At 41.7% G+C, this 9,734-nt stretch overlaps 1 long non-coding RNA gene across 1 annotated transcript; it reads right to left on the reverse strand.

The window, feature by feature from the left end:
* Positions 1–609: 609 nt before the first annotated feature.
* Positions 610–2,173, reverse strand: LOC117562164. Its single transcript, XR_004571505.1, has 2 exons — positions 1,980–2,173; positions 610–1,759 (listed from the first exon to the last, which is right to left on the reverse strand). It is a non-coding gene; the product is annotated as an uncharacterized LOC117562164 (long non-coding RNA).
* Positions 2,174–9,734: the final 7,561 nt, after the last annotated feature.

The raw sequence follows: 9,734 nt of genomic DNA on the forward strand, positions 1-9,734 counted from the left end.
CATTTTATTATCCTCGCATTAGCATTATTAGCATTAGCCCAGCGCAGAAACGCAGAGAGACTAACTTATGGCAACACAAAATAAAACATGGGAGCGGTGGAGATGAGGAGGTGTCGGCGTTCTGGCGATTTACTCGGAAGGCTTCAGTAGAAGCTGCTGGGAGTCCCAGCAGCTTCTACTGAAGCCAGTCCCCAACTCCGGGGACTTCCGGCCGGGGACTTTGGGCGGCAGTAAACGCCTTGAAGTGGTTTGCGGCCTGCCAGTAAACCCAAAGCAGAAGAAGAACAAGTGACGTCAGCGGCTTCATTTGCCTAATCCACCCCCACGGACTTTTTCCAGTGTGAACGCGATCTGTACTTAGTTCATGCGAACTAAATAGTTCACATGAACTAAGTTCACATGAACCTTTGTGGGAAAAGTACCGCAGTGTGAATGCGCCTATTGTCTAAAGCAGTGGTACTCAACCTTGTCCTAATCAGGAGCCACATTGACGAATTTTTTTTTGTGCAAGTGCCACAATCCAAAAAGGCTCCTTTCCTCCCTGAAACCATTATGCATTTGAGAATATGGATAATAGTAATATGTTACTAAGGAATGAAAAGCATAATGTACAGTGCAATAACTGTGATTTATTATTTTCACTGCAACCACAAAACACACATTGCTGATCATCACTACCCATAACAACAGATAACAGACAGCATGTTTACTGATCATCACTTCCCATAACAACAGATAAAGGCCCTGACACACCAAGCAGTCACCAGAGGACTCGCCGACGCCGACGTCGGCTGTTGCGTCGCGGTGTTCTCCTGCGTCTTGGCCATGTGTCGCACGGGAACACACCGCAAAGACTTCAGTGCGTGAGTGGCAATAACTCTCCTTACCAGCAGGCGGCGGTAGTATGTATTCGTCATTAAAAATAGGCAACAACCGGAAGACAGAGAAGAAGAACAGACTGCGTTATATAAACAACAACAAATAGCGTGTGCAAACTGCAGCCTGGTTATGATCCACTGCTGTCTGCCTGGGACATGAAATGTGCAAGCATACGTCCTTTAAACAGCCATCTGAACTCGGTGTGTAACACCAAATCTCCATAGTGAGTGTCAAACTCCTCACACAGCAGTTTAAAATTGAAGTGGTTTCTTGCACGGGCCCTGATATAATTAACCACTTCGATTACATTTGCCATCACTTCATTCAGACATTTAAACTTAGCAAACAAGGCTTGTTGATGCACAATACAATGGTATGAGAAAATACCCTCAGCAGCAACCCCGCCGTTTTTCAGCGTTTTTTCAGCAAAGCCACGGGTCCGTTCCTCTTACCAAGTGTAACCGGTCTGGTTTGACGCCACATGTGATCTCTGCGTTGTGTTATGTTGTGTAAATGAGAACGACTTCTTTCTTGCCAACCAGGATTTATTCTCTGTGCAAAACAGAATATAATAATTAAAGCAGGAAATGGCTTCATCAGCTTTCTAACTTCACACTTCTCCTCAGTGGGGCCTGAAGCTAACTCAGGAAAGTATACAGAGTTCTAAATAATACAATTAACAGATATACATCTATCCATGGTGGCAAACCAGTTTTTCCTTGTAAACCAATATACACAAATATAACCATTAATTTACACTTACATAACAAACAATACAATTTACAGTTACAAAATACAAAAAGAATACCCACATACCTGTGCAAAACAGAATATAATAATTAAAGCAGGAAATGGCTTCATCAGCTTTCTAACTTCACACCTTCAGTGGAAGAAAACACGCACATGTTAGGTTAGCATATAGCTAAACTTTAGAAAGCTCCCAAACACTGTTTGAAGCGCTGCACATTATATAAACTACAGTCACACACGGCAAAATATAGATATTAACTGCAAATAGGTTTGGCTTGTGTGAAGTGTAACATTAAACAATCTATTAACATATAAAATACAACATTTATGACACCACTCGTTCCACTTACTTCTCCTCAGTGGGGCCTGAAGCTAACTGAGGAAAGTAGCGCGAGTCTGCAGAAATGTGCCGGTGCCATGAGTACCAAAATAAAACGTACTTTTCAAAATAAAAGCATCTAAAAAATAAAGTGACAGTGACAAGTTTTACAAATAAAGTATGGACAATGATTTTACTGAAATATAAACAAGTGAAGTTATACATTGGTTACACAAGCATCGCCGGTGCGCCATCTGTTGTGAATGCTGTGATTTTTTCTGGTCCAATGTTAAACTTTTCTAATGTTTCCAGCACAGCGTTTTTTATTTCAATGCCCGTTGTTCCATTTTTCAGTGAAACCATGTCAAGCAGTTCTTCTGTAATGTCAAACTTACTGTTGATCGCTCGGATAAAGATGAGTAATTGTGGCGTGTCATTGATATCCAAGCTTTCGTCCATTGCAAGGCTGACAAACTCAGCGGATGACAGTTTGTCCTTAAGAGTATGTGCAATGTTCTCTGAAATGTCTGATGCCCTCCTAGCTACAGTAGAATCCGACAGTTGCATTTTTTTTGCCTCTCGTTCCAGGTCTTTTTTCTCAGGAAACAACGTTGAACAAGACAGCAGTATGCAATCCTTCACCATTTATCCATCAGTATATGGCTTCATCTTTTTCATCAGTTCATGTGTGATTTTGTAGGATGCCTCTGTCGCTCTTTCACTCGTATTAGTGTGGAATACGTTTTTTTGAGCAGTTCGGTTCTGTTTGAGTCTCGCCAGCTTTTCCGCCCTCAGCTCTCCACCTTTCGGAAAGTCGGTACTGAACTTCGGGTGTTTTGTGTCGTGATGGCGCTGCAAATTGGACCTTTTAAATTGTGAAATGACGTTGTCACAAAGCAGGCAGATGCATTTTCCCGAACCGGTGGAGACGAAGAAAAACTCGAGTTCCCAGTCCTCTTTAAATGTTCGATATTCCTCTTCATATTTTCGTCTCCTATATTCCTTTGCCATTTTTGCATAGTGCTGTAAGCTAGTTTTCCCAGTGTGACGGAGCAATTATCTCGCGCACCTGCAATCAGAGCGCGAAACCTGAAATAATTTGTGATTGGTTGTTCAGAGGGATGGGGGGGCGGCTTAATAGACTGATGTGTGTGATGACTGATGTGTGCCTTGTGAGTGATAATGAAATGTTGATGAATTCTGCTGACAATGTTTTTTTTTTTTAAAGATTTTTTTAGATTTTTTTTTTTTTAAAGTGGGACTTAAAAGAGCCGCAACTAATCTTAAAAGAGCCGCAGGTTGAGTATCGCTGGTCTAAAGCATTTATTATTTTCATTTTCCCCCTCTCATATTCAGTGTGGACGGATTGAGACAGCATGGTGTCCAGAGGCAAGGCAAGGCAAGGCAAGGCAAGGCAAGTTTATTTATATAGCACTTTTCAACACAAGGCAATTCAAAGTGCTGTAGAGCTGTAGAGACTTCAGGGAGAAACCTCCATGTGATGGACGTCCTGTCTGTTGGTTTGGAGAGGACTGAGGGTCTATCCTCAGCGAGGAGGACCAGGCCTGATGGAGGAGCCCATGCTGGGCACAGCTGATACCAACTGCACAGGCCTTGTCTGTCACTTTATTTGACTAAATGTGTTTACTTATACATTTAATAGGTTTACACCTTCTGTCCATATGTGCTTTTTATTTAAAACATTTCAATAAATTGTATTTGCACTCCTTTTGTCCATTATTCTTACTGAAAATGTTAGATTACACATTCACATCTGACTGAAGATTGGCCCCATTTATTTGTGACGTTGCAAACTCTGCGGTACAAGGCACAAGTGATGTGAAGCTCATAAAGTGAGGCAAATAGAAATAATCAGCTGATGGAGTGTAGATGTGGAAATAGGTGCATTCGATCAGCTGACTGTTTTTACAATAAAAGTAGTTTCTTAGTGTACTGGTCTTAAAATCTCATAGCATCAGCTTTTAATGTTCCTCTTGGATGTTCTTCTTGACCCTCAGAGAAGGAGAAAATGTTGTGTCTTTCAGGCATGTCCTTTCCTAACAAAAATGACAGGAAACATAAAACATATTATTGCAGAACAAGTGTGTTATTTATGAAAGCGGTGTGTTTGTGTGTTTAGGGGCTGTAGATATAATTATTTTGTAATTGTAATGTTTTTTTCAACAGACAATCAGATTATGAATAAACAGTATGAAGTTCATCAACATTGAAAAATATGTTATTATCAAAATAATATGTAACTGTTATCAAAACGTAGTGCAACTGTAGAAGCTTGCTCTGTTGTTTCACTGAAAGAATCACTTTTACCACGTTTTTTCAGACAATATTGAGAGATAAATAGTAGCAGTTCTCACTATGTGTTAAATATCTTTGCCTTCAATACATTAAATTAGAAAGCTGACAAAGTCATATTGCTTGTTAACATCTAAATGTAACTTTTTGCATGGAAAAAACCCTCAACTTAACTGATTTGTAGGTGATCTAGTATTTAGTATTGTTTAATGGAATGTATATCAGTGTATTCAAGTCAATACTTCATTCATTTAAACCAATATATTTCTTGATTCTTTGTACAGTATGAAAACCTGTGCTGAAGTTCACTGCTGTGAGGAGTCCAGTTCTGTCTCTCACTCTCTGGTCCAGCCTGTCTGCATCACCTGGACACCTTAAACAAACAGATATATATATATATATATATATATATATATATATATTAGGGCCGGGACTCGATTAAAAAAATTAATCTAATTAATTAGAGGCTTTGTAATTAATTAATCTAAATTAATCGCATTTTTAATCACATATAAATATTTGACCTGAGAACAGTGAGAAGCAATTTTTTTCACATGGATTTTAGTATACCATTAGGCGCATTCACACCGCAGTACTTTTCCCACAAAGGTTCATGAGAACTTAGTTCATGAGAACTCTTTGAATTTGGGGGTGGATTAGGCAAATGAAGCCGCTGACGTCACTTCTTCTTCTTCTGTTTTGGGTTTACTGGCAGGCCGCAAACCACTTCACGGCGTATACTGCCGCCCAAAGTCCCCGGAGTTGGGGACTGGCTTCAGTAGAAGCTGCTGGGAGTCCCAGCAGCCTTCCGAGTAAATCGCCAGAACGCCGACACCTCCTCATCTCCACCGCTCCCATGTTTTATTTTGTGTTGCCATAAATTAGTCTCTCTGCGTTTCTGCGCTGGGCTAATGCTAATAATGCTAATGCGAGGATAATACAATTCACAAAACTTTTTGGGAGTTTTACGGGGCGTGGTTTGCAATCCGCCCAGCCAATCAGACATCTCTTTTCTCACAAGAGAGCGGTGCGAAAGTCCCTGCTCTCTAGCAGCTCTCTGCTCTCTAGCAGGGACTTTCGTGGGGGTAAAAAGGTTCTCATGAACTAATTTTAGTACCGGCTCTTTTTGGTGTGAACGCGATAAAAGAGGCTAACGTCCACGCTAGCTGCTATATGTTTTGCATTGAGGTGATACTTGAGGCTTGATGTGCTGCGGTGATATGCGAATTCCTTTTTGCATAATTTGCACACAACCGTGCTCTTATCGACGCTTCCATCCGTCCGTTTTTTTAAAACAACATATCCCACTGTTGTTCACTGTGGTTTGTTGTTGTCTGAAGTCATGAACGTTAGTTGGTGCTCCAGTATAATCGGTACGCCTGAAACTCATCCAGTGAGAAACGTTCCGCAGTGCAAAAATAAGTGCGATTAAAATGCGTTAATTTTTTTAACGCGTTAATTTTTGTGTAATTAATTAATCTTAATTAACGCGTTAAAGTCCCGGCCCTAATATATATGTAAAGTACCATGTGTACAAACAATATAACTGATTCTCTTCTGTTGAACATGTTGGATTGGGTATTGTCCGAGTCAGGGTCCTTTTTATTTTACTGTAACTTTGGAAGTTGTGTTACCAATGCTTACTGTTTATTTGATACCCATTTGGTAATGCAATTAATAAAAACAACAAGGTTTGGGTTCGTTCTTCAGATGACTGTAATGTTAACGTGTAAGCTCAATAATGAACTCCAGCTCAACCAACCATATTGTAATATCTAAGTAATCATCTTGAAATATGACATTAATAATTGTAATATACACACATCATATTGTGAGGTTGATTTCACATACACTACTTCGACATTAGCTTGTCTACATACTTGAGCATAGCCAATTTAAATTAACCTTAGCGATGCATACAGTTCCTACCTACATAATAAAATATCTCTAAGTTACAAGGATGTAACCTTATTTTATCAACCTCAAACAGAAGCCGTTTGTTCAACAGTATTATCCCACTTAACACTTTTCTATTTTCGTTTTAACCTTTATATATACAGTCTATGATTTTAACTTGGAGGCTACGATTAGCATCGTTAGCACCGATGTAGCTACCACTAGCTTACATGCTAACCCAAGCCTTACCATTCATTACGTAGCTGATTAAAATCATTAACACATAAATAAAGCACTCGAATTTCACTTACCGCATTCATGCACCGTCTGTTTTAACCGCAGAGCGAGTCACAATAGTCCGATATATAAGCATGAAGAACAAACAGCCACGGCCGGCTTCAAGTTGTGTTCCCTGGATGAACTGACCAGGCAGAGTGCCTGTAGCTAGCTTCACGGAGCAGGTAGCAGAGAGACAAGAAGCTAGCAGCAGCAGTCACTTGACAGAGCCATCACTAAATGTGACCACGCCCTAATTTATGCACATACTTTAAGACCTAATATAAATAAAAGGGTCACGTTAGAAAACAATTCACTTACAGATTCATAATCATGAAGGTGGAATATAACTATATCGATAATAAAATGTATGGAGCCAGGGGTAGAAACATGTTTTTTTCTGCTGTAAAATTGGGCATTTTAACATGGGGGTCTTTGGAAATTGCTTCTTTCTGCAGCCATCGCCTATCGGCCAATATATGAACTGCAGTATGTGGCACTTCCGTATTGGCGTCCCGGCTATTCCCCAGAGTTTGCCCCTTGGTCCACCCCCAAGGGCGGATTGTCCCGCCAGGCCAGGGAAAACCACAGGGCACAGTGGCTGTTGCACCGTTTGGCAAACAGGTCCACCTCTGCTCTCCCGAACTGAGTCCAGACCTGCTTCACCACCTCCGGGTGAAGCCTCCACTCGTCTGGCAGGGGCCCGCCCGCCCCGAATTTAAAGACATACAGGTTAGCGAATGTGATAGATAACATAATTACATCATGCTCAAGCCCATGCCCTCAAATCTAAGTCAAACAAGTGTAATTTATTTTGTGACAAACGAACGTTTTCGTAGTTTGACGAGGCAATTAATGGCAATGATAACTGTCTAATATGGCTATCTTTTTAGCTAACTTACCAATGTGGCTAATATCTGCAATGTACATTTTGTCAATAATTATTTATATTACTGTACTATTACATGTTAATAAAATATAAAGTTAACTATCAAAGAAATCACATAAACTCAAGTATATAGAAGAGACCATGTTGTAAGAAAACACTTAACAGATGAACTACAATTTTATTGATCATGAAAATAATAAAAGAAAAGTATTGAAAAATAATCGTAATCACAATTCTTGATTTGGTATCGGTATCGAAACCAAAATGTTGGTAGTGTGACAACACTACTAGGAGGTTGATGTGCCGCGTCTCTGTTAGAGACCAGCACCCTCCTACAGCTTTCCCTAGGCAGGTTCATCCCCATCCCGTTCCGGATGCATCCGTGAACACTGAGATGTGGGAGACCACCTCCGGAGATGACCGCCGTTTGTGTCTCTTGAGATCTAAACACAGGCTGGAGAACCACCTCTGCAGGTGGCGCATATGCAGTAACCCCAGCGGGACCACAACGTGAGCCGCTGCCATGAGACCCAGGGTCTGCATAACAGTCACAGCCGCCACTGTTGCCCCCTGTCGCAGTCTGCAAACTTCCTGTAGCAAGGATGCCTGTCTGCTCTCTGACACCACTCCCAGTTACAATACCTGTTGTTGAGGCATGGGGGCGCTCTTCTTCCAATTGATCGCAAATCCTAACTCGGTTAGATGTAGGATCAATTGAGCCGTATGACACATTGCCCGTTCCCTGGAGCTGGCCATAACTATGAGGTCGTCTAGGTAAAAGAATACTCTCATACCCCGGCTACGCAGCGGCTGGAGTGCCACCTCCACGCACTTGCTAAACGTGCCTGGAAGGCAAAAACGTAAATACTTTCTGTGTTTCGGAGCAATTCCGACATGAAAGTAGGCATCCTTCAGGCCGATGGTTGTAAACCAATTGCCTGGCTGCACCAGTTCCAATAACCGTTTCACAGTCAACATCTGGAACGTTTTGCGTACAATGTGGAGATTCAGACCACGGTGATCCAGAATGAGCCTGAATTCGCCTGTTTTCTTGGGCACCAGGAAACACAGAGAATAATGCCCCTTCTCTTCATCTTTGAATGCAGCATGGCGCACTAGGGAGCGCGCGCTCCGCCATGATGCTTCCACCAAAACGGTGAAAAACATCAAGTGGAGTCTTCACACTTGGTTTTAATTGTTTCCTAACCCTGTTACGCCTGCCATGCCTGCCATAATGTCCCTGTACCTGCATAGCGCGGTTTATCACTCTCACCCGCGCATGCGCACTAGCTGCCTGCTTTACTGGAGATACAACCTGGGCAGCGAGTGGGGAAACTGTACTGAAAACATTCCGTGGGTGTGTGGAAAGCGGGGGTGAAACGAAGGCCGGCTGTGCAACTCAATAGCTGCTTAGTTGAAAGAGAAAGGGATAGCAGTGAGCGGGCGAGGCCGCCTCTTATGCAGTGGATGCGCGCAAATTTAGGTAGGCCCGCCCAGGGGGCCGGATACGGGTATGAGTCTCAGTCAAAGAATGCATACATAGGTAGGATCGAGGGCAGTACCCATCGAGTCCAGTAGAGGGCGGAGCCGTGAGAGATATAAGCTTTTTTGGTAATTATTCACCTTACATTACATTACATTGCATTTAGCTGACGCTTTTATCCAAAGCGACTTACAATAAGTGCGTTCGACCAACAAAATACAAACTTGAAGAAAACAGAATCATATAAGTACATCAGGTTTCATAGAGCAAAAACATTTCAAGTGCTACTCAACTGGCTTGGGGTAAGCCAGTCCTTTATTAGTATATAAGTGCTTTGTTAATAGTTATATCGCTCGAAGTGGAGTCGAAAGAGATGAGTTTTCAGTCTGCGCCGGAAGGTGTGTAAGCTATCTGCTGTCCTGATGTCAATGGGGAGCTCATTCCACCATTTTGGAGCCAGGATAGCAAACCCACGTGTTTTTGCTGATGGGAACTTGGGTCATTTAAGATATACATTCTCAAGTCAGCCCAACCATAAGACCAAAACAATCATTATTCTGTAAGTTAGTCTTTCTTAAATAACAGATATTTCATTACACATTTGTCTAGTCCACAAGGCCCATTTGGATCTTTCAGTGGCTAGACTTTTTGGCAAATTCTAATAATTCTTGCCAAGCTAAATTGGCTTATCCCATTGGCAGATTGGTTTTGCTTGACACAAGAATATCTGTTTTGTTTTAAGAATATTTTGCTTCTTTTTAGTGGGACCAGTTTAGCAGTGTAATATTGCAAATACTCCATGGAGTTGGACCTGAGGGATCTGTGATGGTTGGATATGCGATGCGGTGCTGTTGTGGATGGTGGCAGCTGGTGGTTTGTGTGTGGCATGATAAGACAGTGCAAGCAGCTATGAGTTAGATTTAGATCTC

This window comes from Gymnodraco acuticeps, unplaced genomic scaffold, assembly GCF_902827175.1.
Source record: "Gymnodraco acuticeps unplaced genomic scaffold, fGymAcu1.1, whole genome shotgun sequence".
NCBI classification, from domain to species: Eukaryota; Metazoa; Chordata; class Actinopteri; order Perciformes; family Bathydraconidae; genus Gymnodraco; species Gymnodraco acuticeps.